Source organism: Oncorhynchus nerka, linkage group LG2 (genome assembly GCF_034236695.1).
Source record: "Oncorhynchus nerka isolate Pitt River linkage group LG2, Oner_Uvic_2.0, whole genome shotgun sequence".
In the NCBI taxonomy this organism is placed as follows: Eukaryota; Metazoa; Chordata; class Actinopteri; order Salmoniformes; family Salmonidae; genus Oncorhynchus; species Oncorhynchus nerka.
Window position 1 is genome coordinate 39,658,844 of NC_088397.1, and position 27,673 is coordinate 39,686,516.

The 27,673-nt window shown below is 40.9% G+C and overlaps 1 pseudogene; it reads right to left on the reverse strand.

Moving 5' to 3' along the window:
• LOC115135129 (CMP-N-acetylneuraminate-beta-galactosamide-alpha-2,3-sialyltransferase 2-like) overlaps positions 1 to 13,188 on the reverse strand; it is a 42,325-nt pseudogene extending 29,137 nt beyond the window's left edge.
• Positions 13,189 to 27,673: the final 14,485 nt, after the last annotated feature.

A 27,673-nucleotide genomic window follows, 5' to 3' on the forward strand; every position in this document is an offset into this window, starting at 1 on the left:
AGTGCGGTCTTAGTGCCAGCAACGGGTTGTGGTGGTAAATAGACAGCTATGAATAATATAGATGAGAACTATCTTCGTAGATAATGTGGTATACAGCTTATCATGAAGTATTCTACCTCAGACGAGAAACATCTCAAGACTTCTTTAATATTAGACATTGTGCACCAGCAGTTGTTGACAAATAGACACACCCCCGCCCCTCGTCTTACCAGAGCTGCTCTGTCCTGCCGATGCACGGAGAAGCTAGCCAGCTCTATATTATCCGTGTCGTCGTCCAGCCACATCTATGTGAAACATAAGATATTAAAATAGCACGATTGGAACCATTTCCTTGTTTGACCGCTAGGTTTTGGGGGTATTATAACTCATACTGTGGTACTCTATAGCATTCACCAGCCACCTTCTCTCATTGTTATTATAATAATACTTTATTTATTTATTTCTAGCGCTTTCTCAAAGAATCTAAAGTGCATAAAAAGTTAAATAAAGTCGGCCCTCGGATTAAGTTGAGGCAGTTTGGGCTGGAAAGGCAGTGTAGGTTCACTGGAAGAGGCTGATGGGACAGCCAGGGAGAAACAAAGACAGTCTTAAAAACTGGCCCTGTTCTCTTCAACAGAGCTTGACAAATCACTATTTGTTACATGAGCACACAACATATGTGTCCTTTACATTGGGGTGTGGAGAGATTAATGATTAGAACATCTCAAAGGCTTTCCATGCTGAAAACATCTGCCTTGCAGAGTGAATGGATTTGATTTTAATAACAATGGTAGATTCAAGCTAAGGGTCTGTTCATTTTTATAGTGCTCTTCCTTAGTGTATGAAGAAGAGCTAGAAGAGCACTTCCATTAACCTCTTCTTGCAACTGTTTTTATTGTGCAGAGGTTGTTGACACTTCCATCAGCCTGGGTGATGGAAACACAATTCACCAAAATATCACTAGTGCTTTCATTAATATAAACTCTTCGAGATACCTCTGTGGTGCTGTTTGTTTTTGGTTAACCACTAAAGGACAGGTTACACAAAATATAGAAAATATTGTTTTCTCCACTACAGCACAATGTCCTATGGCTTGTCTACAATTCTGTCAACGTTCATTCACGGGGACATCCAAGCTTTTCAAGATCCTCCAAGAAAACTTTCCGTACACTACATTCACAGAGCGGGTTTCCCGTTAATTTTATGGTACAGATGACTATCCCCCATAACTCTTATAGGGTGGATAATTGTGTAATATTTTTCTGAAACTAATTTGAAACTATACCTATAGTCTATAGGCTAAATAAGATTTAGAAAAAAATGATGATTGTATCAAGTAGGCTACGTGCAACTCAAAGTTGCTACATTGTAATTTGTATATACTCTTTTAGTGGTAGGTAGGTTACACAAAAAAAGTTCTGGGAGGGATTTCTTACAATGCAATTTAAAGACCCTTGTAGTGGGTTAGTATCCTACTATACATTGTGATACAATGGGCAATTGGAATGGATTTTGAGTCAACCATGATTAGCCTGTACCTATGTCATGAAGCACAGATTTAAATCATATTTACATAGATTAATTGACCGATCTTAGGGTAATTTAAAAATAAAACATTTGTTTTATTTTAACACTATAAACGTACAGTAAAAAGCATATAGCTGCTACCACAAGTTCTAAATAGCCTAATGGGGTTCTGGAACAGTCACAATTAGATACACCTATGCCAATCAATACAATGAGAAATCAATTTAATGTTTACAAAAGAGGGTCAACATTTTATTCTGCTCATTTTGCACACCGGAACACCTACACTATACACCCTAGTTCTGACCATTCTGCCTGCTTTGATCCAGAGTCTGCCTGCCGTTCTGTACCTGCCTGACTCTGACCCAATTACAAACTTCTGCCTGCCCTGACTCAGAGCCTACCTGCTGTTCTGTACCTTATTGACTCTGCCCTGGATTCTGGAACTCTGCCTGCCCTTGACCTGTCTTTTGCCTGCCACCTGTTTGGGTAAATAAACATCTGTGATTCTAGCTGTCTGCATCTGGGTCCTGAGTTCTAATAGTACGAACTGGCCATGACTGACCCAGCATTCCAGCTCCACAATGCTGTCTCCCAGCAAGGAGCCACCATTGGAAGACACAAGGAGTTACTGCAATGCCTTATGGAAGGACTCCATACCCTTGTGAACACCATGACCAGGCGTTCAATACATTGCTGGAGCAATTCTGCCAATTCCCTACAAGGCAGCAAGCCATACCAGTAATTCCTCAGCAATGCCATCACCAGAGGCGCTTCTTCCCAGCCTGCCCCAGTGTCCCGAGAACCCCGTTTACCTCCTCCTGAGCATTACGCTGGAGATTCTGGAACCTGCCGGGCCTTTCTCTCCCAGTGCCCCCTCGTCTTCGAGCTGCATCCTTCTTTGTTCCTCTTGGACAGCTCAAGCATAGTGTACATCACAATGCTGATGTCCAGGAGGGCACTCGCCTGGGCTACGGCGGTGTGGGAACAATCCGTCATCTGCATCAGTCTGGAGGAGTTTGTGGCGGAGTCTCCATTTTCCAGAAGAGATGCTGCTCATAAACTCCAGCTACGTCAAGACGCCCGTAGTGTGGCAGACTACACGGTGGAATTTTGCACATTAGCGGCTGAGATTGCCTGGAACCCAGACACATTGTTCGACATGTTCCTTCACAGATCATCAGAGGTGATCAAAGATGAGCTCACAGCCTGGGAGTTGCCCATGGACCTCAACTCCCTCATAGCCTTGACCATCCAGATCGATAGGCAGCTGCGAGAACGTAGGAGGGAGAGGGAATGTGTTCCTTGTCGCCTTCGCTCGCCCTCGATTCCCACCTCGACTTCGAGGAACACCAAAGGCAGTTCCCGAGAGACTCCGACGTCACCCGAGTGCTCACGGGAAATGCCGAGGGCGGTGGTCTCGCATCCTCCAGAGCCCAAGCTACTGGGAAGGGCTCGATTGTCTCTGGTTGAACATTTACGTAGATTGAACACCAGGAGCTGTCTACATTGTGGGACAACAGGACATTATATTTCCACATGTCCATTGAAAAGACCAGGCTCATCAGTAGGAACGAGTACTCTGGTGAAACGTACGGGGAGTTTCAAATCCCCCATTACTCGCACCTCTCTCCAAAACACCCTGTTGTGGGGTGACCAGGCCAAATCACTCCAGGTGTATATGTATTTATTATGGATCCCCATTAACTGCTGCCAAGGCATATATACAGTACCATGTGTACGTGTGTGTGTATTGTGTGTCTGAATGCGCCAATGTTTGTATTGCTTCACGGTCCCTGCTGTTCCATAACATGTTTTTTTATTTGTTTTTTTTTATCTAATTTTACTGCTTGCATGAGTTACTTGATGTGGAATAGAGTTACATGTAGTCATGGCTCTATTTAGTACTGTGCACCTTCCATAGTCTGTCCTGGACTTGGGGACTGTGAAGAGACCTCTTGTGGCATATCTTGTGGGGTATGCATGTGTCGGCCAGTAGGTCAAACAGACAGCTCGGTGCTTTCGACATGTCAATACCTCTCATAAATACAAGCAGTGATGAAGTCAATCTCTCCTCAACTTTGAAAGATTGACATATTATTAATATTAGCTCTCTGTGTATATCCAAGGACCCGCCGTGCTGCCCTGTTCTGAGCTAAATGCAATTCTCCTAAGTCCATTTTTGTGGCACCTGACCACACGACTGAACAGTAGTCCAGGTGTGACAAAACTAGGGCCTGTCAGACCTGCCTTGTTGACAGTGCTATCACGGAGGTAGAGTAGAGCCTTACCATAGACATACTTCTCCCCATCTAAGCTACTGCTGTATCAATATGTTTTTGACCGTGACAGTTTACAATCCAGGGATAACTTCAAGCAGTTTAGTCACCTAAACTTGCTCAATTTTCACATGATTTATTACAAGATATAGTTGAGGTTTAGGGTTTAGTTAATGATTTGTTCCAAAGGTTTTAGCCAGACAAGTGATTTAACTACGATGTAAAAGTAATTGTTTGTCTGGCTACAACATAACACAATCTGAAGTCATATAGGGCAGAGTCTCACAAGCATTAGAAACAGCATTGGGTGTGGATACGGTGGGAATGTGGATCTGAGCAAGTGTGATGTCATACATTTTTGTGGATCTGTATGTAAATGTTAAGTTGTCTATTGTTTTTGTCAATGTATGTTTTTATTTGTCCCAACAACAAAAAAAGTCAAATAAAAAATGACAAGAAAAGTAATTGTTGACTTTATTACAGACTGCTCAGGACTTTTTAAACCCAGACTGCTTGTGGAAACTTACTGATAACTGGATCGTGGTCTTCAATGACAAAAAAACTTTGTTTCGCCAGCCCAGAGAGAAGTAGGCCCAAGATCTTCACTTCAAAGTGCAGGTATAGTTTGAAATGACCAGGCTGGTGGAGCCTCAAATGCTTATTTATTTTTAGCCTGAAACAGTCAAGTTATTCACTAAACATTCTTCTCTCCAGATTCACAAGGTGACATCACTTTAAGACTCTGCCAGTGGTCTTCCCAATACCAGTCTACAAGATAGGCAAGAAGGCATTCCTTCCCAGCTTCAATGAGACCAGAAAGTCCTTCATTGACTTGCAGCCTGTAAGTTTAAATAGTGGATAGACATAAGGAAATTGATGGGGAAATTAGATGATGGCATTTTGTAAACCTTGAATGAAAGGAGCAGCATTCAAAATCTGTTACGCATAACTGCACACTCCAAGACATTAGATAGGTTTCCATCCGATGCAAATATTCTAAAATCTGCTTAAAACAATATGCCTATGTGCGTGATGATGTAGTGCACATAAAAATAACTTTTACCGTTAAATCCCCATTCACCGAATAGCAAAAATACAAGTTAATGGGTTTCCATCGCATGGTTTTCTCATAAACGGTTGCGTTATTTCACAAATGTGCCCTCTCTGGTCTTGATACGTGCACTCTAGCCAACAGCTCACACACACAGTGGCGGTGGGCTATGTACATTATGAGATTAATACCGATCATCATGTCAGAAGAATTAGACCCTCCATACTTATTGGAAAGACGCATCAAGCTCATCACCTTGCACATTCATATCATCGGGTGACTCCACGTTTACTTCGATATGATCAAATCAAATCAAATCAAATTGTATTTGTCACATGCGCCGAATACGAGCCCCTAACCAACAATGCAGTTAAAAAAAATATGGATAAGAATAAGAAATAAAAGTGAAACGTAATTAAAGAGCAGCAGTAAAATAACAATAGCGAGACTATATACCGGCGTGTACCGGTACAGAGTCCATGTGCGGGTGCACCAATTAGTTGAGGTCATATGTACATGTAGGTAGAGTTATTAAAGTGACTATGCATAGATGATAACAACAGAGAGTAGCAGTGGTGCAAAGGAGGGGGGGGCAATGCAAATAGTCTGGGTAGCCAGTTGATTAGATGTTCAGGAGTCATATGGCTTGGGGGTAGAAGCTGTTTAGAAGCCTATTGGACATAGAATTGGTGCTCCGGTACCACTTGCCGTGCGGTAGAAGAGAGAACAGTCTATGACTAGTGTGGCTGGATTCTTTGACAATTTTTAGGGCATTCCTCTGACACCTCCTTGTACAGAGATCCTGGACAGCAGGAAGCTTGGCCCCAGTAATGTACTGGGCCGTACGCACTACCCTCTGTAGTGCCTTGTGGTCAGAATCCGAGCAGTTGCCATACCAGGCAGTGATGCAACCAGTTCTCGATGGTGCAGCTGTAGAACCTTTTGAACATCTGAGGATCCATGCAAAATCTTTTCAGTCTCCTGAGGGGCTATAGGTTTTGTCATTCCCTCTTCACTATTGTCTTGGTGTGCTTGGACCATGTTAGTTTGTTGGTAATGTGGACACCAAGGAACTTGAAGCTCTCAACCTGCTCCACTACAGCCCTGTCGATGAGAATGGGGCGTGCTCAGTCCTCCTTTCCTGAAGCCACAATCATCTCCTTTGTCTTGATCACGTTGAGGGAGAGGTTGTTGTCCTGGCACCACACGGCCAGGTCTCTGACCACCTCCCTATAGGCTGTCTCGTCGTTGTCTGTGATCAGGCCTACCACTGTTGTGTCATCAGCAAACTTAATGATGGTGTTGGAGTCGTGCCTGGCCGTGCAGTCATGAATGAACAGGGAGTACAGGAGGGGACTGAGCACGCACCCCTGAGGGGCCCCAGTGTTGAGTATCAGCATGGCTGATGTGTTGTTACCTACCCTTACCACCTGGGGCGGCCCGTCAGGAAGTTCAGGATCCAGTTGCAGAGGGAGGTGTTTAGTCCCAGGTTCCTTAGCTTATTGATGAGCTTTGAGGGCACTATGTTGTTGAAGGCTGAGCTGTAGTCAATGAAAAACATTCTCACATAGGTGTTCCTTTTGTCCAGGTGGGAAAGGGCAGTGTGGAGAGCAATATATATTTCATCATCTGTGAATCTGTTAGGGCGGTATGCAAATTGGAGTGGGTCTAGGGTTTCTGGGATAATGGTGTTGATGTGAGCCATGACGAGCCATTCAAAGCACTTCATGGCTACAGACGTGAGTGCTACGGGTCGGTAGTCATTTAGGCAGGTTACCTTTGTGTTCTTGGACACAGGGACTATGGTGGTCTGCTTAAAACATGTTAGTATTACAGACTCGGACATGGAGAGGTTGAAAATGTCAGTGAAGACACTTGCCAGTTGGTCAGCACATCCTCGCAGTATACGTGCTGCGCCCAAGTGAATGTTGACCTGTTTAAAGGTCTTACTCATATCGGCTGTGGAGAAAGTGATCACACAGTTGTCCGGAAGAGCTGGTGCTCTCATGCATGTTTCAGTGTTTTTTGCCTAGAAGCGGACATGGAAGTAGTTTAGCTCATCTGGCAGGCTCGTGTCACTGGGCAGCTCTCAGCTGTGCTTCCCTTTGTGCTCTGTAATGGTTTGCAAGCCCTGTCATTCGATCTTAGTCCTGTATTGACAGTTTGCCTGTTTGATGGTTCGTTGGGGGGCATAGCGGGATGTCTTGTAAGCTTCCGGGTTAGAGTCCCGCTCCTTGAAAGAGGTAGCTCTAGCCTTTAGCTCAGTTTAGATGTTGCCTGCAATCCATGGCTTCTGGTTGGGGTATGTGCGTACAGTCACTGTGGGGACGACATCATTGATGCACTTTTTGATGAAACCAATAACTGATATGGTGTACTCATCAGTGCCATAGGAAGAATCCCGGAATATATTCCAGTCTGTGCTAGCAAAACAATCCTGTAGTTTAGCATCTGCTTCATCTGACCACTTTTTTATTGAACAAGTCACTGGTACTTGCTCCTCTTAGTGCCAGCATCGGTCTGTGGTGGTATGTAGACAGCTACGAAAATACACATGAAAACTCTTTAGGTAGATAGTGTGGTCTACAGCTTATAATGAGATACTCTACCTTAGGCGAGCAAAACCTCAAGACTTCCTTAGATATCATGCACCAGCTGTTGTTTACATATATGCATAGTCCGCCACCCCTTGTCTTACCAGATGCCGCCTTTCTATCCTGCCGATACAGCGTTTACCCAGCCAGCTGTATGTTGATAATGTCGTCGTTCAGTCACGACTCCGTGAAGCATAAGATATTACAGTTTTTAATGTCCCATTGGTAGTTTAATCTTCCTCGTAGGTTGTCGATTTTATTTTCCAATGATTGCACGTTAGCTAGTAGAATTCTCAGAAGGCAGTTTGACCTCCATCCTCCTTTTCTCCGTCATCTCTTCACGCAAATGACAGGGATTTGGGCCTGTTCCCGGGAAAGCAGTATGTCGTTCACGTGGGACTCGTTAAAGGAAAAAACTATTCTGCCAGTTCATGGTAAGTAATCGCTGTTCTGATGTTCAGAAGTTATTTTCGGTCATAACAGCAGCAACATTATATACAAAATAAGTTTAAAAAAACAAGTGACAAACATCACAAAAAAACTAACGTAAAAACACAATTGGTTAGGAGCACGTAAAACGTCAGCCATCTTCTCCGGCTCTGTCTAATCAATAAGTTATCACTTGGCTCATGTAAATAATTCTGTAGTTGTCCTTTTAAACATTCTAAGGTCAACAGCTCCATATTGTTCACATTTCTCTCATGTAAATGTTGTAGCTACATAAAAAGATTAAACAATTTATTTTGGAAATATCCCGTCGTTGATATTTTCTTCATTACCATGCTGATGATTTCAAGTTTTATTGGATTTATTTTTTGTCTGTTAAAGACATTGAGTACATGTTGTTTAGTATATTTACTACATTTAGTGTGTTGAATTTTTTCAACAGTTCATTTAAAGTTATGTGATTTGATTTATGTAAGTACATTTAAGTATTGTTTAAAAAACCAAAAACCTGATTTCATTTATATATTCATACTGAGTTTGCAGCAAACAGAATGTTCATAACAAGTTTTCCAGAATTGTTTGCCAGAAGTTCACAATTTGCCTAAAATTTACCACAACATTTTGCCACAAAACTAATTTTCATGTGAAAATATGCGGCAAATTGGCTGAAGTTTTTTTTGGTAAGGGTTGTTATGATTCTCAATGTTCAAATAGCTAGAAATAATGACAAGAATCTGCCATGTGGGGAATCGTAGGTGGCTCGTTTCAGCATTCAGTGTCTTGTTTTGATGCGTTTTGACTGATGTCATGTCAATGCTAATTCAGCTGAAATTCACCTGTTAGCTAACCAACAACTGTAACAAGTGCTCATTGTGAAAATGTATTTGTTTTCAATAAACATTGAGACTAGATATAGTTTTCATGTTGTCAACAGTTGCGCACGCTTTTGTTGCTAAACAACCAACCCGTGTGTGGAGAATGGTGTTATTTCTATCAGAAAAAAATCCAAAGTATATATTGTTCCACTTGGAATCGATAGGTTGCGCGGCATTATTCATAATTTCATCACAAGTAAAGGTGTTGGAATTATGAGGGAATTTAGTCAAGGTCAGAATACGACTCATCTGTAGACACACCTTAATTTGTTTGATCTTCACCCCAAGCGAATAGCGGGTGAAGAGCATGCTATTCTCATGCTTAAATTCAAGGTCAGAATACGCATAGAAAGTATTCACACCCCTTGACTTTTTCCTAATTTTGTTGTGTAACAGCCTGAATTTAAAATGGATTAAATGTTGATTAAAAAAATCACTGACCTACACACAAAACCCCATAATGTCAAAGTGGAATTATATTTTTTCGAAATGTTTACAAATGAATTAAAACTGAAAAACTGAAATATCCTGAGTCAATAACTATTTAACTCCTTTGTTATGGCAAGAGTAAATCATTCAGGAGACATTTTTTGCTAAACAAGTCACATAAGTTGCATGGACGCCCTCTGTGTGCAAAAATAGTGATTATCATGATTTTTTGAATGGCTGTCTCATCTCTGTACCACACACATACAATTATTTGTAAAGTCCCTCAGTCGAGCAGTGAATTTCAAACACAGATTCAACCACAAATCAATATCAGTATCAATACACCCAGTCAATACAAAGATACAGGCGTCCTTCCTAACTCAGTTGCCGGAGAGGAAGGAAACCGCTCAGGGATTTCACCATGAGGCCAAATGGTGACTTTTAAACCATTTGCAACAAGGCACTAAAATAATACTGCAAAACATGTGTCAAAGGAATTCACTTTTTATCCTGAATACAAAGTGTTATGTTTGGGGAAATCCAATAAGGACATTACTGAGTACCACTCTCCAGCTTTTCAAGCATAGTGGTGGCTGCATCATGTTATGGGTATGCTTGTAATCGTTAAGAACTGGTAAGCTTTTCAGGATAGAAAAATAAATGGAATGGAGCTAAGCACAGGCAAAATCCTAGAGGAAAACCTGGTTCAGTCTGCTTTTCAACTGTGAATGTTCCTGAGTGGCCGAGTTAGTGTTGACTTAAATCTACTTGACAATCTATGTCAAGACCTGAAAATTATTGTCTAGCAATCATCAACAACATTTTTGACAGATCTTGAAGAATTTTGAAAAGAATAAGTGGCAAATGTTACACAATCAAGGTGTGGAAAGCACTTAGTCTTACCCAGAAAGACTCACAGCTGTAATCACTGTCAATGGTGCTTCTACCAAGTATTGACACAGGGATGTGAATACTTATGTAAATGATTATTTCTGTATTTAATTTTCAATACATTGGCATGGTTTCATTGTCATTATAAGGTATTGTGTGTAGAAGGTGAGATTTTTTTTTACATTGAATCCATTTTGAATTCATGCTGTAACACAACAACATGTGGAATAAGTCAAGGCGTATGAATACTTTCTGAACACTGTATCCCAGTTTGCTTTCAGAATTTAGAACCATGGAAAGTGAGGTCATTTCCTGCCGTATTCAGTTGTCAGTCCAAGTGCAATACTTTCTTGGCAGGCTTCTCCATATGTTTTGAGGTCACACAGTCATACTGTAGGATGGGCCCATCGGGTTACTGGAAATACTGATCTATAAATCAGCAGGCAAAGGACCTCAAAACCTAATGGTGCTTATCTCCTTGCTTGGCTTCCTTCCTGTGTCTGGTTTGTGTAGTGCCCAGATAACAATCCATTAAATGTAGAGGTACTGTTCTAAGTGCAAGGGTTACACAAAATGAATTAGCTTGAAGTTAATTTGAAAGATAAATTGACTGCATAGAGAAGTACACCAGGGCTTGTCTGACCAATACATCTTCTCTGTAATGAAGTACCATGCCATACAGTTTGGGGCACATAGGGGTTTGTATTACATTTTTGGGACAACATATACTGTTCTCTGTGTTGAACTTTGGATTTGCAAACAGCTGTTACACACTGTTGAACAGGATGTGTTCTATCTGATGAACTGTGCTGTCTCACAGCTTTATGATTAGAAATAAACAAATAAAGAACCATTTTAAGATTGGATGGGACTCTTTGAAAACGTTAAAATTACAGTTGAAGTCGGAAGTTTACACACACCTTACCCAAATACATTTAAACTCAGTTTTTCACAATTCCTGACATTTAATCCGAGTAATCCCTTCTTAGGTCAGTTAGGATCGCCACTTTATTTTAAGAATGTGAAATATCAGAATAATAGTAGAGAGAATTATTTATTTCAGCTTTCATTTCTTTCATTACATTCCCAGTGGGTCAGACCTTTACATACACTAAATAGGTATTTGGGAGCATTGCCTTTAACTTATTTCACTTGGGTCAAACGTTTCGGGTAGCCTTCCACAAGCTTCCCACAATAAGTTGGGTGAATTCTGGCCCATTCCTCATGAAAGAGCTGGTGTAACCGAGTCAGGTTTGTAGGCCTCCTTGCTCGCACACGCTTTTTCAGTTCTGCCCACACATTTTCTCCAGGGTTGAGGACAGGGCTTGGTGATGGCCACTCCAATACCTTGACTTTGTTGTCCTTAAGCCATTTTGTCACAACTTTAGAAGTATGCTTGCGGTCATTGTCCATTTGGAAGACCCATTTGTGACCAAGCTTTAAATTCCTGACTGATGTCTTGAGATGTTGTTTCAATATATCCACATACTTTTCCTCCCTATTTTGTGAAGTGCACCAGTCCCTCCTGCAGCAATGCACCCACACAACATGATGCTGCCACCCCCGTGCTTCACGGTTGGGGTGGTGTTCTTCGGCTTGCAAGCCTCCCCCTTTTTCCTCCAAACATAAGATGGTCATTATGGCCAAACAGTTCTATTTTTGTTTCATCAGACCAGAGGACATTTCTCCAAAAAGTACGATCTTTGTCCCCATGTGCAGTTGCAAACCGTAGTCTGGCTTTTTTATGGCAGTTTTGGAGCAGTAGCTTCTTCCTTGCTGAGAGGCCTTTCAGGTTATGTCGATATAGGACTAATTTTATTGTGGATATAGAGAATTTTGTACCGGTTTCCTCCAGCATCTTCACAAGGTCCTTTGCTGTTGCTCTGGGATTGATTTGCACTTTTCGCACCAAAGTATGTTCATCTCTAGGAGACAGAACATGTCTCCTTCCTGAGCGGTGTGACGGCTGCGTGGTCCCATGGTGTTTATAATTGCATACTATTGTTTGTACAGATTAACGTGGTACCTTCAGGCGTTTGGAAATTACTCCCAAGGATGAACCAGACTACCATTTTCTTTCTGAGGTCTCGGCTGATTTATTTTTATTTTCCCATGATGTCAAGCAAAGAGGAACCGAGTTTGATGGTAGGCCTTGAAATACATCCACAGGTACACCTCCAATTGACTCAAATTATGTCAATTAGCCCATCAGAAGCTTCTAAAGCCATGACATCATTTTCTGGAGTTTTCCAAGCTGTTTAAAGGCACAGTCAACTTCGTGTATGTAAACTTCTGACCCACTGGAATTGTGATACAGTGAATTGTAAGTGAAATAATCTGTCTGTAAACAATTGTTGGAAAAATTACTTGTGTCATGGACAAAGTAGATGTTCTAACCGACTTGCCAAAACAATAGTTTGTAAACAAGACATTTGTGGAGTGGTTGAAAAACAAGTTTTAATGACTCCAACCTAAGTGTATGTAAACTTCCGACTTCAACTGTAGATAAATTACTACCTAGGGATAACACTGTTGTGTGGCGTCCACACACTTGTTTTGATTGACAATGATATTGTGAACGAATATGATGATAACCATTGTCCATTTTCTCTGTTGAGTAACTTAGCCACACAACCCAAATAAGTCCTAATAATATTCCTCATATTACAATCAAAATGCCAGCTTCACCATAATAGAAATGGAAACGGTTGAGAACGCACCATCTAATAGAGATTTTGTCTTTGCAACCTTGGCAAGAAATAGCAGCTGGACCAAAACCTCTGTGTACTTCTATCATGAAACTTTGGGTGGTTTGGCTGCTATTCCCAAGAAGAAAGCAACACACAGGAAATTACTCATGTTCAAAATTCACAGACATGCTTTTTAGTCAGTTTGTCTGAGTGAGAGAGAGAGAGAATATGAAAGTATGACTAATTCTAATCAACTTGAACATATGTATAGAATGTCAAAAGAAAGAAAAATAACTGCTCTTTTAGTTTGAGAATGAGAGAAAAAGAGAGGCATGGTTACCTTGTTTGATGCCTGATAATAAGAGTCCTGTCTGTAGCTCCAGTCTGGCTGTATGTCCCATTCCTTGCGCTGTGGGGGAGTGTAATCTGCACAAAATGGTTTATTATGACGTGAGGGGGCATGTCTGTATGTGAGAGGCTCTTTTTTCTATACAAAGAGGTGGAGCAGAGCATTTTTTGTCCACTTCAGTTCACTTTCAAAAGACTAATGCACTTCCCAGTCCCAAGCTTCATTCATACCTGGTTTTAATATGTGTCCTGTGTCCTGCTCCTGTTCACATTCTAATTGTTCCCACATTTTCAGACATGAGTCTACTCATGGTATTAAAATGTGTCTCTTATTCGTCCATTGTGTCCCCATTGTGACCAGATTTCCTGGTCCCTCCCTGTACGCAAATAATTTGACAGGTATTCTTTCAAAATAATATTTATTTTGACACATATTGATGCCATAAATGAATGGTGCCACCTGTCAATGATTTTAGAGGGCGGAGTTATGATTTAAATGGTTTTGCTGTCCAGATCCGTCTACACTTGTAAGATATCCAGACAATGTGTGCCTGACTACCTCCAAAGGTGGGCAGGAGGAATTGATCACAATCAGATCACAATTTGTCTTTTGATTGTCTACACCTGTCTAAAAATGTGGGGACAATCATTTTAGAACCAGGTATAATGGGGCTCCAGTCATAGTCATTTGGTTCTTACAATTTGTCAATGTCATCAACCTGATCACTGAATGCATTGCTTCAATAGTCATTAGCAGTGCCTCTGAACTCATATTTAGGAAAGACTGACACTAAACAAATATGGAGACTGCAGAGAAAGTTGATTATTTTTAATAAGTGTGGTGATGAAAACAAAATGTTGCTCTTAAAATGGGATAAGTATGAATTTATTCATGTATAATTATTTATTAGCGAAGAAGTTATTAGCGATTACTTTTCATCAGGAATCGCTTGTCTGTTCTAATTCGGTTTAGAATTGTGCAACGAGGTAAATGATCTACAGCAATGGCTGTGTTTTTTGAAAGACACCAGCTGTGAAGGCTGTATGATAAGCTGGGTGAAGAGGAGGTGGGGGTGGGGTACACAGAGCCAGTATGTGCCTGGACACCTTAGGAACTGATAAACAGGAGGAATGGGGGAACAAAGTCTTACTGTTGCCAAAGTGTTTCAATTCAAATTCCTTGAGGGAACATTCTGTGTGGTGCCGAATTGGTATATACAAGACACATAACAACATAAAACATATGAGGTTCAAACTTAACTGCCCACGGTGTCAAGGTGTTTTGGTGCAGAGATGGAGTGGTTTTAGGATTTGCCATCAGCCAGTGGAAGATGATAAGATGGAAGTGGTTATGGGTAAGATTTGTTGTTCTTTTGTGTGGAGAGACGGCAACATGTACAGCCATGTCTGTGTCTCAGTCACGTCACATTACTCTAATACTGCTCTTTCTCTCCCTCCAGATCCATGGAGTCTTGACATGCTCTCTCCACTCTGGCACATTTAGGTTTGGCATTGAACATAAGAAAAACAGATTTGATCAATACTTAGTAATACTTTCAGTCAGATTTCTTGGCCAGAATGCAAAGACCCATAGCCAATCCAGAGAGATGCCATGGTAAATGAGTTCTCGTGTGTGTGTGTGTGTGTGTGTGTGTGTGTGTGTGTGTGTGTGTGTGTGTGTGTGTGTGTGTGTGTGTGTGTGTGTGTGTGTGTGTGTGTGTGTGTGTGTGTGTGTTTAGATTGTGAAAATGCTGGTACGGCCAAACAAAGAGCTTTCACATAGGAGTTGTAAAAATGAACCATATATCAGTTTCCAGTAAACAAACATCGACATGTTTCGACAAATCTTGGCATCCAGTTGCATAACCAGAGGGAATTGGGATGATGCATTACATCTGCTATTGTGTCGTTAAATTGATGAAAATAAGGATTGGGATGAATTCCTCATCAGTCATCCCATAGAGCACACAGGAAACATTGTTGTTATTCCTTGAGGAACATACCAGAGATATACAACGAGGGTGATGAATGATTCAAAACACATTGGAATGAGTTCGTAAAACTGAATTGTCATGCTGATTTACTGCTTGTATGTTTATTTTCTTCCAAGAAAAATGGTAAATTCTACTTAAAACCCATAAGCTACAATTATGTGAAGCATAATGTACATGGATGTGAATCATTGTATACTTCCTCTAATTATTTCACAGAAAAGCATAAGGCAAACGTGAGCGTGTGATGATGTTGACTTGACATCATCAACTTTAATTCACTCTGAACTTTGTCTTCCTTCCTATTCAGTGTACAGTCAGTCGCCCATTGGTTACATGTCTTCAGATCGACCATGACTGTAATTGTTCCCTTCCATTTTGGAAGGGCTAATGTAACCCAGACAACTGTAAAATGCCACCCAGAGGAGGTGGAACGAGTGAGGAGGGGTCAATGAGGACTCTGCTTCAACGAGCACTGCTCTGTGGTATTTTTGTCATGTGGTACCCGAGCCAAGAAAGCTCGAAAGATAGACATTACAACTGATATAACTATTTTTCCAAATGGGAATTACTCTGTTGATAGGTGTAGAATCATTTCTGTTTCCTCATCAAAAAGTAATTGATCTTTGCAACTTTACAAACTGTGATAGAGGGTGACACAATCATTAATTGGACCAGGGAGAACTTAAGATTCTCAACATGGGAGAGGGTAAGAAAACATGCATGATTGTTTGTCCTGAGGGAGTTTGATTTCACAACTGCAGAGACATGACAGATCTCCCTGTGCTCCTCTGCTCCTCCATAATTTATGTGCCAAGGGGATATCTCTTTCAGTGCAAATGTAAAGAGGTTATTTGATAAACTTTCCTAAATCAAACACAAAAAAAATAAAAAGAGAGAATGTCCAAGATGGTGCCGACAGAGATGGTCGCCTCGCTTCAGGTCCTGAGGAAACTATGCAGTTATTTGTTTTGTTTTTATGTATTATTTCTTACATTGTTAGCCCAGAAAACATCAAGTGTTATTACATACAGCCGGGAAGAACTATTGGATAAAAAAGCGATGTCAATTTAACAACATTACGACCAGGAATAAGTTTTTCGCGAAGCGGATCCTTTATTTGAACCTCCACCTTGGACATGGGATCTTATCCCAGTGCCCGACCCAAAACAACGCGGTCGCCGCAGGAGAGGAAGATGGAGCGGCCTATGGAGCTGGTCAGACTCAGAAGGCGAGCACACCATTCATCAAGCATATTACTCGCCAATGTCCAATCTCTAGATAACGAGGTGGACGAAATTAGGGCACAAGTTGCTTTCCAGAGAGACATCAGAGATTGTAACATTCTCTGTTTTACGGAAATATGGCTCACTCGGGATATGTTGTCAGAGTCGGTACAGCCACTCGGTTTATTCATGCATCGCTCCGACAGAAACAAACATCTTTCAGGCAAGAAGAAGGGCAGGGGTGTATGCCTTAATATTAACGACTCATGGTGTAGTCGCAACAACATACAGGAACTCAAGTCCTTTTGTTCACCTGACCTAGAATTCCTTACAATCAAAAGCCGACCGCATTATCTTCCAAGAGAATTCTCTTTGATTATAGTCACAGCCGTGTATATCCCCCCCAAGCAGATACCTCGTCAGCCCTGAGAGAACTTCACTGGACTCTATGTTAACTGGAAACCATACATCCTGAGGCTGCATTTATTGTAGCTGGGGATTTTAACAAAGCTAACCGGATAACAAGACTTCCACAATTCTATCAGCATATCGAATACGCAACATGGGCTGGTAGCATTCTGGATCATTGTTACTCTAACTTCCGCAATGCATACAAAGCCCTCCCCCGCCCTGCCTTCGGCAAATCTGACCATGACTCCATTTTGTTGCTCCCAGCCTACAGACAGAAACTAAAACAGAAAACACCAGTGCTCAGGTCTGTCCAACACTGGTCTGACCAATCGGATTCCACGCTTCAAGATTGCTTCGATCACGTGGACTGGGATATGTTCTGGATAGCCTCAGAAAACAACATTTATGTATACGCTGACTCTGTGAGCGAGTTTATAAGAAAGTGCATCAGAGATGTTGTACCCACTGTGACTATTAAAGCCTTTCCTAACCAGAAACTGTGGATTGATGGCAGCATTCGCACAAAACTGAAAGAGCGAACCACCGCTTTTAATCATGGCAAGGCGACTGGAAACATGACTGAATACAAACAGAGCAGCTATTCTGATTCAACAGCTCAAACACAAGACTTATGTGGCAGAGTCTACAGTCAATCGCGGATTACTGTAGCATTTAACACCATAGCATTTAACATCATAGTACCCTCCAAACTCGTCATTAAGCTCGAGACCCTGGGTCTCGACCCCGCCAAGTCCAACTGGGACCTGGACTTTCTGATGGGCCGCCCCCAGGTGGTGAAGGTAGGAAACAACATCACCACACCGCTGATCCTCAACACAGGGGCCCCACAGGGGTGCATTCTCAGCTCTCTCCTGTACTCCCTGTTCACCCATGACTGTGTATCCATGCACGCATCCAACTCAATCATCAAGTTTGCAGACGACACTACAGTGGTGGGCTTGATTACCAACAACAACGAGACGGCCTACTGGGAGGAGGTGAGGGCACTCGGAGTGTGGTGTCAGGAAAACAACCTCTCACTCAACGTCAACAAAACAAAGGAGATGATCGTGGACTTCAGGAAACAACAAAGGGAGCTTTAACTTCCTGATTGATGTCTTGAGATGTTGCTTCAATATATCCACATAATTGTCTTGCCTCATGATACCATCTATTTTGTGAAGTGCACCTGTCCCTTCTGCAGCAAAAAAAAAAACACAACATGACGCTGCCACCCCCGCACTTCACGGTTAGGATGGTGTTCTTCAGCTTGCAAGCCTCCCGCTTTTTCCTCCAAACATATCGATGGTCATTATGGCCAAACAGTTCTATTTTTGTTTTATCAGAGCAGAGGACATTTCTCCAAAACATACGATCTTTGTCCCCATGTGCAGTTGCAAACCGTAGTCTAGCTTTTTTTATGGCGGTTTTGGAGCAGTGGGTTCTTCCTGGAATTGTGATACAGGGAATTATAAGTGAAATAATCTGTCTGTTAACAATTGTTGGAAAAATGACTTGTGTCATGAACAAAGTAGATGTCCTAACCGACTTGCCAAAACTATAGTTTGTTAACAAGAAAATTGTGGAGTGGTTGAAAAATGAGTTTTAATGACTCGTGTATGGAAACTTCCGACTTCAACTGTATATACTGTTCTATTATACCATCTACTGCATCTTGCCTATGCCGCACAGCCATCGCTCACCCATATATTTATATGTACATATTCTTATTCATCCCTTACATTTGTGTGTATAAGTTGTTATGAATTTGTTAGATTACTTGTTAGATATTACTGCATTGTCAGAACTAGAAGCACAAGCATTTCGCTACACTCGCATTAACATCTGCTAACAATGTGTATGTGACCAATAAAACATGATTTGATGTGATTTTTTAGTGCTGCTGAAATGTTTCGCAATGATATTCAGATAAGGCTGATTCAAGCAACTCTTGCACTAAGCTGTTAATCAAGGGTTACATAAAAACTGAATTTTTATTTATTTTACCTTTATTTAACCAGGTAGGCCAGTTGAGAACAAGTTCTCAGTTTCAACTGCGACCTGGCCAAGATAAAGCAAAGCAGTGCGAGTTTGAGTCAGGGGCTGAGTTTGGGAAACATTGCTTTAAACCAAAGTAATAGTTAGTGTTACTACAGTTCATTGGAAAAGTATTCATTCCCCTTGGCGTTTTTCCTATTTTGTTGCATTACAATCTGTAATTTAAATACATTTTTATTTGTATTTCATGTAATGGACACACACAAAATAGTCCACATTGGTGACATGAAATTAAAATAATTACTTGTTTCGAAACATTCAAAATAATTTAAAACGGAAAAGTGGTGTGTGCATATGTATTCACCCCCTTTGCTATGAAGCCCCTAAATAAGATCTGGTGCAACCACTTACCTTCAGAAGTCACATAATTAGTTAGATTGCACACAGGTGGACTTCATTTAAGTGTCACATGATCTGAGTATATATACACACCTGTTATGAAAGGCCCCAGAGTCTGCAACACCACTAAGCAAGGGGCACCACCAAGCAAGCGGCACCATGAAGACCAAGGAGCTCTCCAAACAGGTCAGGGACGAAGTTGTGGAGAAGTACAGATCAGGGACGGGTTATTAAAAAATATCCCAAACTTTGAACATCCCACGGAGCACCATTATATCCATTATTGAAAACATTTAAGAATATGGCACCCCAACAAACCTGTCAAGAGAGGGCCACCCACCAAAACTCACGGACCAGGCAAGGAGCGCATTAATCAGAGAGGCAACAAAGAGACCAAAGATAACCCTGAAGGAGCTGCAAAGCTCCATAGCGGAGATTGGAGTATCTGTCCATAGGACCACTTTAAGCCATACACTCCACAGAACTGGGCTTTACAGAAGAGTGGCCAGAAAAAGCCATTGCTTAAAGAAAAAAATCGGTGTTAAAATCTATTTTAATTCCAGGTTGTAAGGTAACAAAATCGGAAAAATGCCAAGGAGGTAAATACTTTCGCAAGCCACTATTACTGTGGCTTAAATATTGAGGATATTGAGACATGCAGAGAGTGAGTGGTGAGATACTGACAAATAGGGAGGGATAGAATCCTGGGGATTTCATGAGAGCGCTAGTGAGCTGGGTGGATGGGAAGTTAGGAAAATTGCCACATAAACCACAAACTGAGTCATGATGACCAGACACATGGGTGGAGAGGCTGAGTCTGTCAATTATATTTGAACTCAATTTGTCTTATTTTTCATTGGGGTGGATTGAGTGTGGGAAATCAGAACCGACAGAGAACATGCAGACATGAGTAATTGTTCATAAATAAACCATACATGGACAAATTGAAAAAATGGTAAGGGGACAGCTTATATGGAACTCAGAGTGGGAAGGCTACACTGATAAAGCAGCCTGCAGCTTGAAGGGCAAGTAGCCTAGCGGTTAGAGTGTTGGGCCAGTAACCGAAAGATCACTGGTTTGAATCCTAAAGCCGACAAGGTGAAAAATCTGTTGATGTGCCCTTACTCCAGGGTCGCTGTTGATAATGGCAGATCTTGGCCTTGACCCCTCCCTCTTTGAGGGTGTCTCTGGGAGATTTGGCATATGCAAAAAAACTTGTTTACAATTTACACTTGTATTAATACACACATATACATGTGTAGAATAGGACAAATATAGCACCTAATTATAGATTGAGGGAAATATATCACACAGTATCCAGAATTTAGGACTGGCACCCTGTCATTACCATTGGTTGGTGTACCACACTGCATAGGCCTATGCATAGGCCTATGCCTTAAATATTTTTGCTCCAGTAGGTGGCAACCAAAATCAAATGAATGGCTGATATAAAATTAATACAACAGATACAACATCAAGTAAGTTCTTATGAGTCACTTTATATAAAATAAAACAATAAAAATTGTACAAGGGGGAAAAAAAAGTTTAAACGTAAATGTTGTGGCACGTTGTGGGGATGTACCCATTGAATTTCACCTAGACGGCAGAGGGAATCATAATGGAAATGGTTGTCGAATTTGAAACAAGAAGTAGAGTTGGAGAATATGAATGAAAAAAGTATCAAAATTGATAAGTCTATGTTCGACAAGGATTTGTTTCTTCTTGGGATGCGATTTTTGAATATCAAAGTTTGGATGACCATTGTGGGAGGTACCCATTGAATTCACCCGGATGGCAGTGGGAATCAAAATGGAAGTGGATGTTAAATCTGAAACAAGAAGTGGCTTTTGGAGAAGATGAATGGACATCAATAGCATCTAAGAACGGAATGAAAAATAAAAAACTATTGAAATTGATAAGTGTATGTCGGACAAGGTTTCTTCTTGGGATGCAATTTTTTAAATAAGTATGTTTATATGGGAGATCCGTTTGGGGTCTGGAATAGGGTGAACCATTTGCTCTGAAAAGTGAAATCCATTAGAGATTTGTCTTGATGAATTGTGTCTGAGGAATAGAGGAAGAAGACAGAAGTAGAACTCGGTCCACGTAGAGATACCCAATGGAGATCTGCAACAAGTAATTACATCATTATAATTCTTACAGGTGCCCTGTAAGGGTGAAGAAGGTTGATGTGGCAGTCCATCAAATCTCCTATGGGGAGTTAATCAAAATAATTGAGAGAGCAAGTGACACAAGTGTTGAAGAGATGGTAGTGTGGGGCACAGCACATAGTGAATATTTGTCAACCAAGAGAACCAGCTACGCTGTATGTAAAGAAAATGTATTTTGTGATGTTCATTGCAACTGTGATAAACTGCACGGCTCAAGTAGCAAGGTAGTCAAATAAATTGGACATCACTGTGGGTGCGGCAGCAAAGTGTCTGGGAAGAAAGTGTCACAGTGGAAGATTTGCAAGAAACACAAAATAACTGTCAATCTCCATCGGCCTGGGGCTCCATGCAAGATCTCACCTCGTGGAGTTGCAATGATCATGAGAGCGGTGAGGAATCAGCCCAGAACTACATGGGAGGATCTTGTCAATGATCTCAAGGCAGCTGGGACCATAGTCACCAATAAAACAATTGATAACACACTACTTCATGAAGGACTGAAATCCTGCAGGTCCCCCTGCTCAAGAAAGCACATATACATGCCCGTCTGAAGTTTGCCAATGAACATCTGAATGATTCAGAGGACAACTGGGTGAAAGTGTTGTGATCAGATGAGACCAAAATGGAGCTCTTTGGCATCAACTCAACTCGCCGTGTTTGGAGTAGGAGGAATGCTGCCTATGACCCCAAGAATTACCATCCCCACTGTCAAACATGGAGGTGGAAACATTATGCTTTGGGGGTGTTTTTCTGCTAAGGGGACAGGACAACTTCACCGTCAAATCTTGGGTGAGAACCTCCTTCCCTCAGCCAGGGCATTGAAAATGGGTCGTGGATGGGTATTCCAGCATGACAATGACCCAAAACACACGGCCAAGGCAAAAAAGGAGTGGCTCAAGAAGAAGCACATTAAGGTCCTGGAGTGGCCTAGCCAGTCTCCAGACCTTAATCCCATAGAAAATCTGTGGAGGGAGCTGAAGGTTTGAGTTGCTAAACGTCAGCCTCGAAACCTTAATGACTTGGAGATAATCTGCAGTGAATTGTAAGTGAAATAATCTGTCTGTAAACAATTGTTGGAAAAAATGACTTGTGTCAGGCACAAAGTAGATGTCCTAACAGACTTGCCAAAACTACAGTTTGTTATTAACAAGAAATGTGTGGAGTGGTTGAAAAACGAGTTTTAATGACTCCAACTTAAGTGTAAATAATCTTCCGACTTCAACTGTACTAGGCCTACTGGAAATTATAATATATTGCTGAAAATATTAGGATGATCATCCTTTTCCTACGTTTAATTCTTTGCAATCCATTTAATAAGAGAGGAAATGCAACTCTGGAACCTGTTGTCATTGCTCGATCGCACATGCTGACCACAGTTTTATTCCCATCTGATTAAAGATATCCAGACAGGCTAGGCCCTTAGGAAGCTTTCCGAACGGACATATAGAGAATTAGCAAACTCATACATATTCACCTACCCATACACCTAAAATGACCCATCAATCAAATTTCACTCAGACACGTAACCAATCGCATTTCTTCTTTCCCCAAATAAAATTTAAAAACCTTGCCTTAGCTTCAAATCCTTTCTGTAGGGTATCAAAAACTAGTTTACATTACAGGATCGTGCTAAATCATTGTAGCCTATCATATAAATCGACGAGGAAAGTTTTAACGGCAAGATATAAAGACAGTTATGATATAGGCCTCGGCTATATGAAGATGAAATCGGTAAACAATAGAAAATAGAAACACATGCACGCAACCTGTCCATAGCCTATCAGCTGTTGCTCAATTCACGCATCTCCACTGGGAACTCGCCCATCTCTTCCCCCTTTCTCTAGCTCTTAAACGAGTAGTGTAGGCTATATATAGACAATGAACTGCAATATAATTTTAAACTTATTTCGAGCAATTTTGAAAGGCCTATTCGCAGAGAGAAGCATGGATCAATCCTCTTGCCTGCTGAATTGCTATAGAGTAGGCTACAGTGTTGGCAATGAACTGGTGGGGAAGTTTGAATGGCGAGAGTGACTTGTAGCTCTGGTGTGATGTGGTCACATTGGCTAAATTGATACATTGCTGCACTGATTTATTGAAAGAAAAACAGCCTGAGAGAAATTATTTAATTTATACAACAAACCCACAGATCCGTCAGTGGCAGTGCATGGACTGTCAATGCCAAGCTACCCTGTATTTGTTGTCATTTTAAAAAGATTATGCTAATGTCTCCAGTCATTGGAGATGGCATAGAAATGGCATAGAATGGCATAGAATTCAATTAGGCCTAAGTGCCAATTTTTGCCAGTCAAAGAAATGAGAAGAAATGCCTCTATTTGTAATTTCTAACATAGGCATTGGTATTCTTCCATGCAGCTCTCTCTCATACAGTGGGGTAGGCTACATAGACATATACAATAAAGCAATGTTTTGCAAAGTTTTATATAGGCCTATATACTGTTCATTCAAACGAATTACAAAAACAGAATCATCTCATAGTTTCAATAATTATGCGCCTGTGTTTGTAGCCATGCGTGCGACTTCAGGCTACACTAAATATTGTTTGAGATCAATTGTTTCGTACTGTTTAAAAGGAACAAAATTTCACAATATTATGGATAGAATAGATATAGTTTAACCAGGGCTCTCCAACAATGTTCCTAGTGAGCTAACGTCCTGTAGGTTTTTGCTCCAACCGCAATCTAGCGCACCTGATTCTAATAATTAGCTGGTTTGTTCAACGGAATCAGGTTAGTTACAACTGGGGTTGTACAGGAGAGTATATATCCAGGAACAGGGTTGGAGAGCCCTGGTATAATGAAACAAGAGCTGTTGTATTTGTACACTGTAAAAAATGTTTTACTGATATTCAGTCAAAATTACTCGTTTTATCGAGCCAAGTCAACTAAATTAGCCAAATTTGTTGATTTGACAACTGTGTATTTAATTGAGTTGACCTTAACACTTAAAATGTCAAAACGTATTAAATCAAGCTGAGTTAGCAAAAAATGAGATTTGTATTATATAATTTGAAAGACTTAATCAGTCCTGAAATGTGTAAAAATCAAAGCAGTTTTTTCTACTGTATGGTAAGTTGACTTAACTTAAAATGTTTAGGCATCCAGATTACAAACTTTCGTAAATTAATACAACTAAAAGTTTTGTTTTTCTGACTATAAAATACTTGTCCTCTCCCCTTGGTAATTTGTCAAAACAACTTGAGTAGCTTTGTTAACACAACAAAAAAGTATTTTGAAATAATTGTTTGACTAAAAGTATCAAGTTCACGCAACAAGTTATTAAATACAAAATTGGCAGTTTCACTAACTTTACTAGGTTGAAGTAACTTTAGATTAAGTTAACACGAAATCCAAATTGTGCTTGAGATACAATTTGAAAGCAGCCAGGATACAAACTGTTTTAACCTATATATTTTTTACAGTGTGCTGCAAAAATTAACCGTGTCGTTTATTTCTGCAGGCTATAGGTTGCTTGTATGAGATGAAGTGTTTTGCTATATTGAATGTTATTATTCAATTTTCATCTCAATTAGACCGATCAGGTTGAATAAAGTTAAAATTCCAGGTTAAATAGAAAATGATCAACCTGGTTAAATAAAAATAAAGTTTAAATTGGTCTTTGCATGCAACAAATTGATAGGCATATGCATTTTCATTCGTTTTTATAGTTTGTTTTTGACTTTATACTGTGTAAAATTAACTTGCACTCCAAAAAATCCCATTACATATATATATATACAGTGGGGGAAAAAAGTATTTAGTCAGCCACCAATTGTGCAAGTTCTCCCACTTAAAAAGATGAGAGAGGCCTTTAACCATGACAGACAAAATGAGAGAAAAAAATCCAGAAAATCACATTGTAGGATTTTTATGAATTTATTTGCAAATTATGGTGGAAAATAAGTATTTTGTCAATAACAAAAGTTTATCTCAATACTTTGTTATATACCCTTTGTTGGCAATGACAGAGGTCAAACATTTTCTGTAAGTCTTCACAAGGTTTTCACACACTGTTGCTGGTATTTTGGCCCATTCCTCCATGCAGATCTCCTCTAGAGCAGTGATGTTTTTGGGCTGTTGCTGGGCAACACAGACTTTCAACTCCCTCCAAAGATTTTCTATGGGGTTGAAATCTGGAGACTGGCTAGGCCACTCCAGGACCTTGAAATGCTTCTTACGAAGCCACTCCTTCGCTGCCCGGGCGGTGTGTTTGGGATCATTGTCATGCTGAAAGACCCAGCCACGTTTCATCTTTAATGCCCTTGCTGATGGAAGGAGGTTTTCACTCAAAATCTCACGATACATGGCCCCATTCATTCTTTCCTTTACACAGATCAGTCGTCCTGGTCCCTTTGCAGACAAACAGCCCCAAAGCATGATGTTTCCACCCCCATGCTTCACAGTAGGTATGGTGTTATTTGGATGCAACTCAGCATTCTTTGTCCTCCAGGCACGACGAGTTGAGTTTTTACCAAAAAGTTATATTTTGGTTACATCTGACCATATGACATTCTCCCAATCTTCTTCTGGATCATCCAAATGCTCTCTGGCAAACTTCAGACGGGCCTGGACATGTACTGGCTTAAACAGGGGGACACGTCTGGCACTGCAGGATTTGAGTCCCTGGCGGCGTAGTGTGTTACTGATGGTAGGCTTTGTTACTTTGGTCCCAGCTCACTGTAGGTCATTCACTAGGTCCCCCCGTGTGGTTCTGGGCTTTTTGCTCACCGTTCTTGTGATCATTTTGACCCCACGGGGTGAGATCTTGCGTGGAGCCCCAGATCGAGGGAGATTATCAGTGGTCTTGTATGTCTTCCATTTCCTAATAATTGCTCCCACAGTTGATTTCTTCAAACCAAGCTGCTTACCTATTGCAGATTCAGTCTTCCCAGCCTGATGCAGGTCTACAATTTTGATTCTGGTGTCCTTTGACAGCTCTTTGGTCTTGGTCATAGTGGAGTTTGGAGTGTGACTGTTTGAGGTTGTGGACAGGTGTCTTTTATACTGATAGCAAGTTCAAACAGGTGCCATTAATACAGGTAACGAGTGGAGGACAGAGGATCCTCTTAAAGAAGAAGTTACAGGTCTGTGAGAGCCAGAAATCTTGCTTGTTTGTAGGTGACCAAATACTTATTTTCCACCATAATTTGCAAATAAATTCAGTAAAAATCCTACAATGTGATTTTCTGTATATTTTTTCTAATTTTGTCTGTCATAGTTGTAGTGTACCTATGATGAAAATTACAGGCCTCTCTCATCTTTTTAAGTGGGAGAACTTGCACAATTACTGGCTGACTAAATACTTTTTTGCCCCACTGTATATAAAGACTTATTTTTATTAATCAGCTCACCGGCACACAACACACACCCGTGGCCCAAACTGGGGAGAGGAGAGGATGAATTAACAATAAAGTTGAGCAAGTAAGACTGATTTTATAGCCTAGAATATAGTAACCAGTTGTCAGTCTGACCACCGGCTTCTGCCCGCAGCATGAAAAATGACGACCATGCTGCAATGATCTCTGTTGGGCCCATGGTCCTGTGAGCATCCGGCAGTAAATGCAGCCCTTCTACCACAATGCAATGGCCAAGCTACCCCATAGCTACACCAGTGAAACTTTCATTGTGCCGCCACTGAGCAGGACTGTGGGGTTCTAAGGGCTCAGACCCACCAATAGCTTTTGCTGGCCAAGAGGTAGGCTAATGGATTTGCTCATTGGTGGTGTGTTAAGACAATAAGAAATACTGGGCTATCAAACATCCCATCTTTTATAGATTTGAAGAAATTGTCAAAACTCAAAATGATATGAAATAAATAAAAACTTCTTGATTACAAGAAAAGGCTAGCAGTTTGAAATGCATTAACATTAATTACCTTAAACATTGTAGCCTAGATTTCAGAAATGGGGATTAATGGTGAACATTTACTGGTGATACAATCAGTGTTTGACGTGGACTGAAATAGGTGCCAGTGACCTGTTCATTTTGGTTGCTGGTAGGCTACTGTTTATACACAATACCTTTGAGCTAATATTCTATATGAGGTACAGGAGCTCAGTAGAACATTTGAGGTGCCGGTAGGCTACTCAGCGCTGGTGAGCTCCTGCCCACATATTGAAAATAAAAAACTGGAATATCACATTTACACAAGTATTCAGACACTTTACTCAGTACTTTGTTGTAGCACCTGTCGTGGAAATTCTTACACAGGGACACTAGAAGTCAATCTTAAATTAATCATTGTTTATTGTCAGCACACGGTAGAGGTTCCAACAACTCAATGCACCATAGTACACGTCAATCAGGAGCTCTGCCTGGGCAGTCTCAGCAGTTGTCTTATATACGGC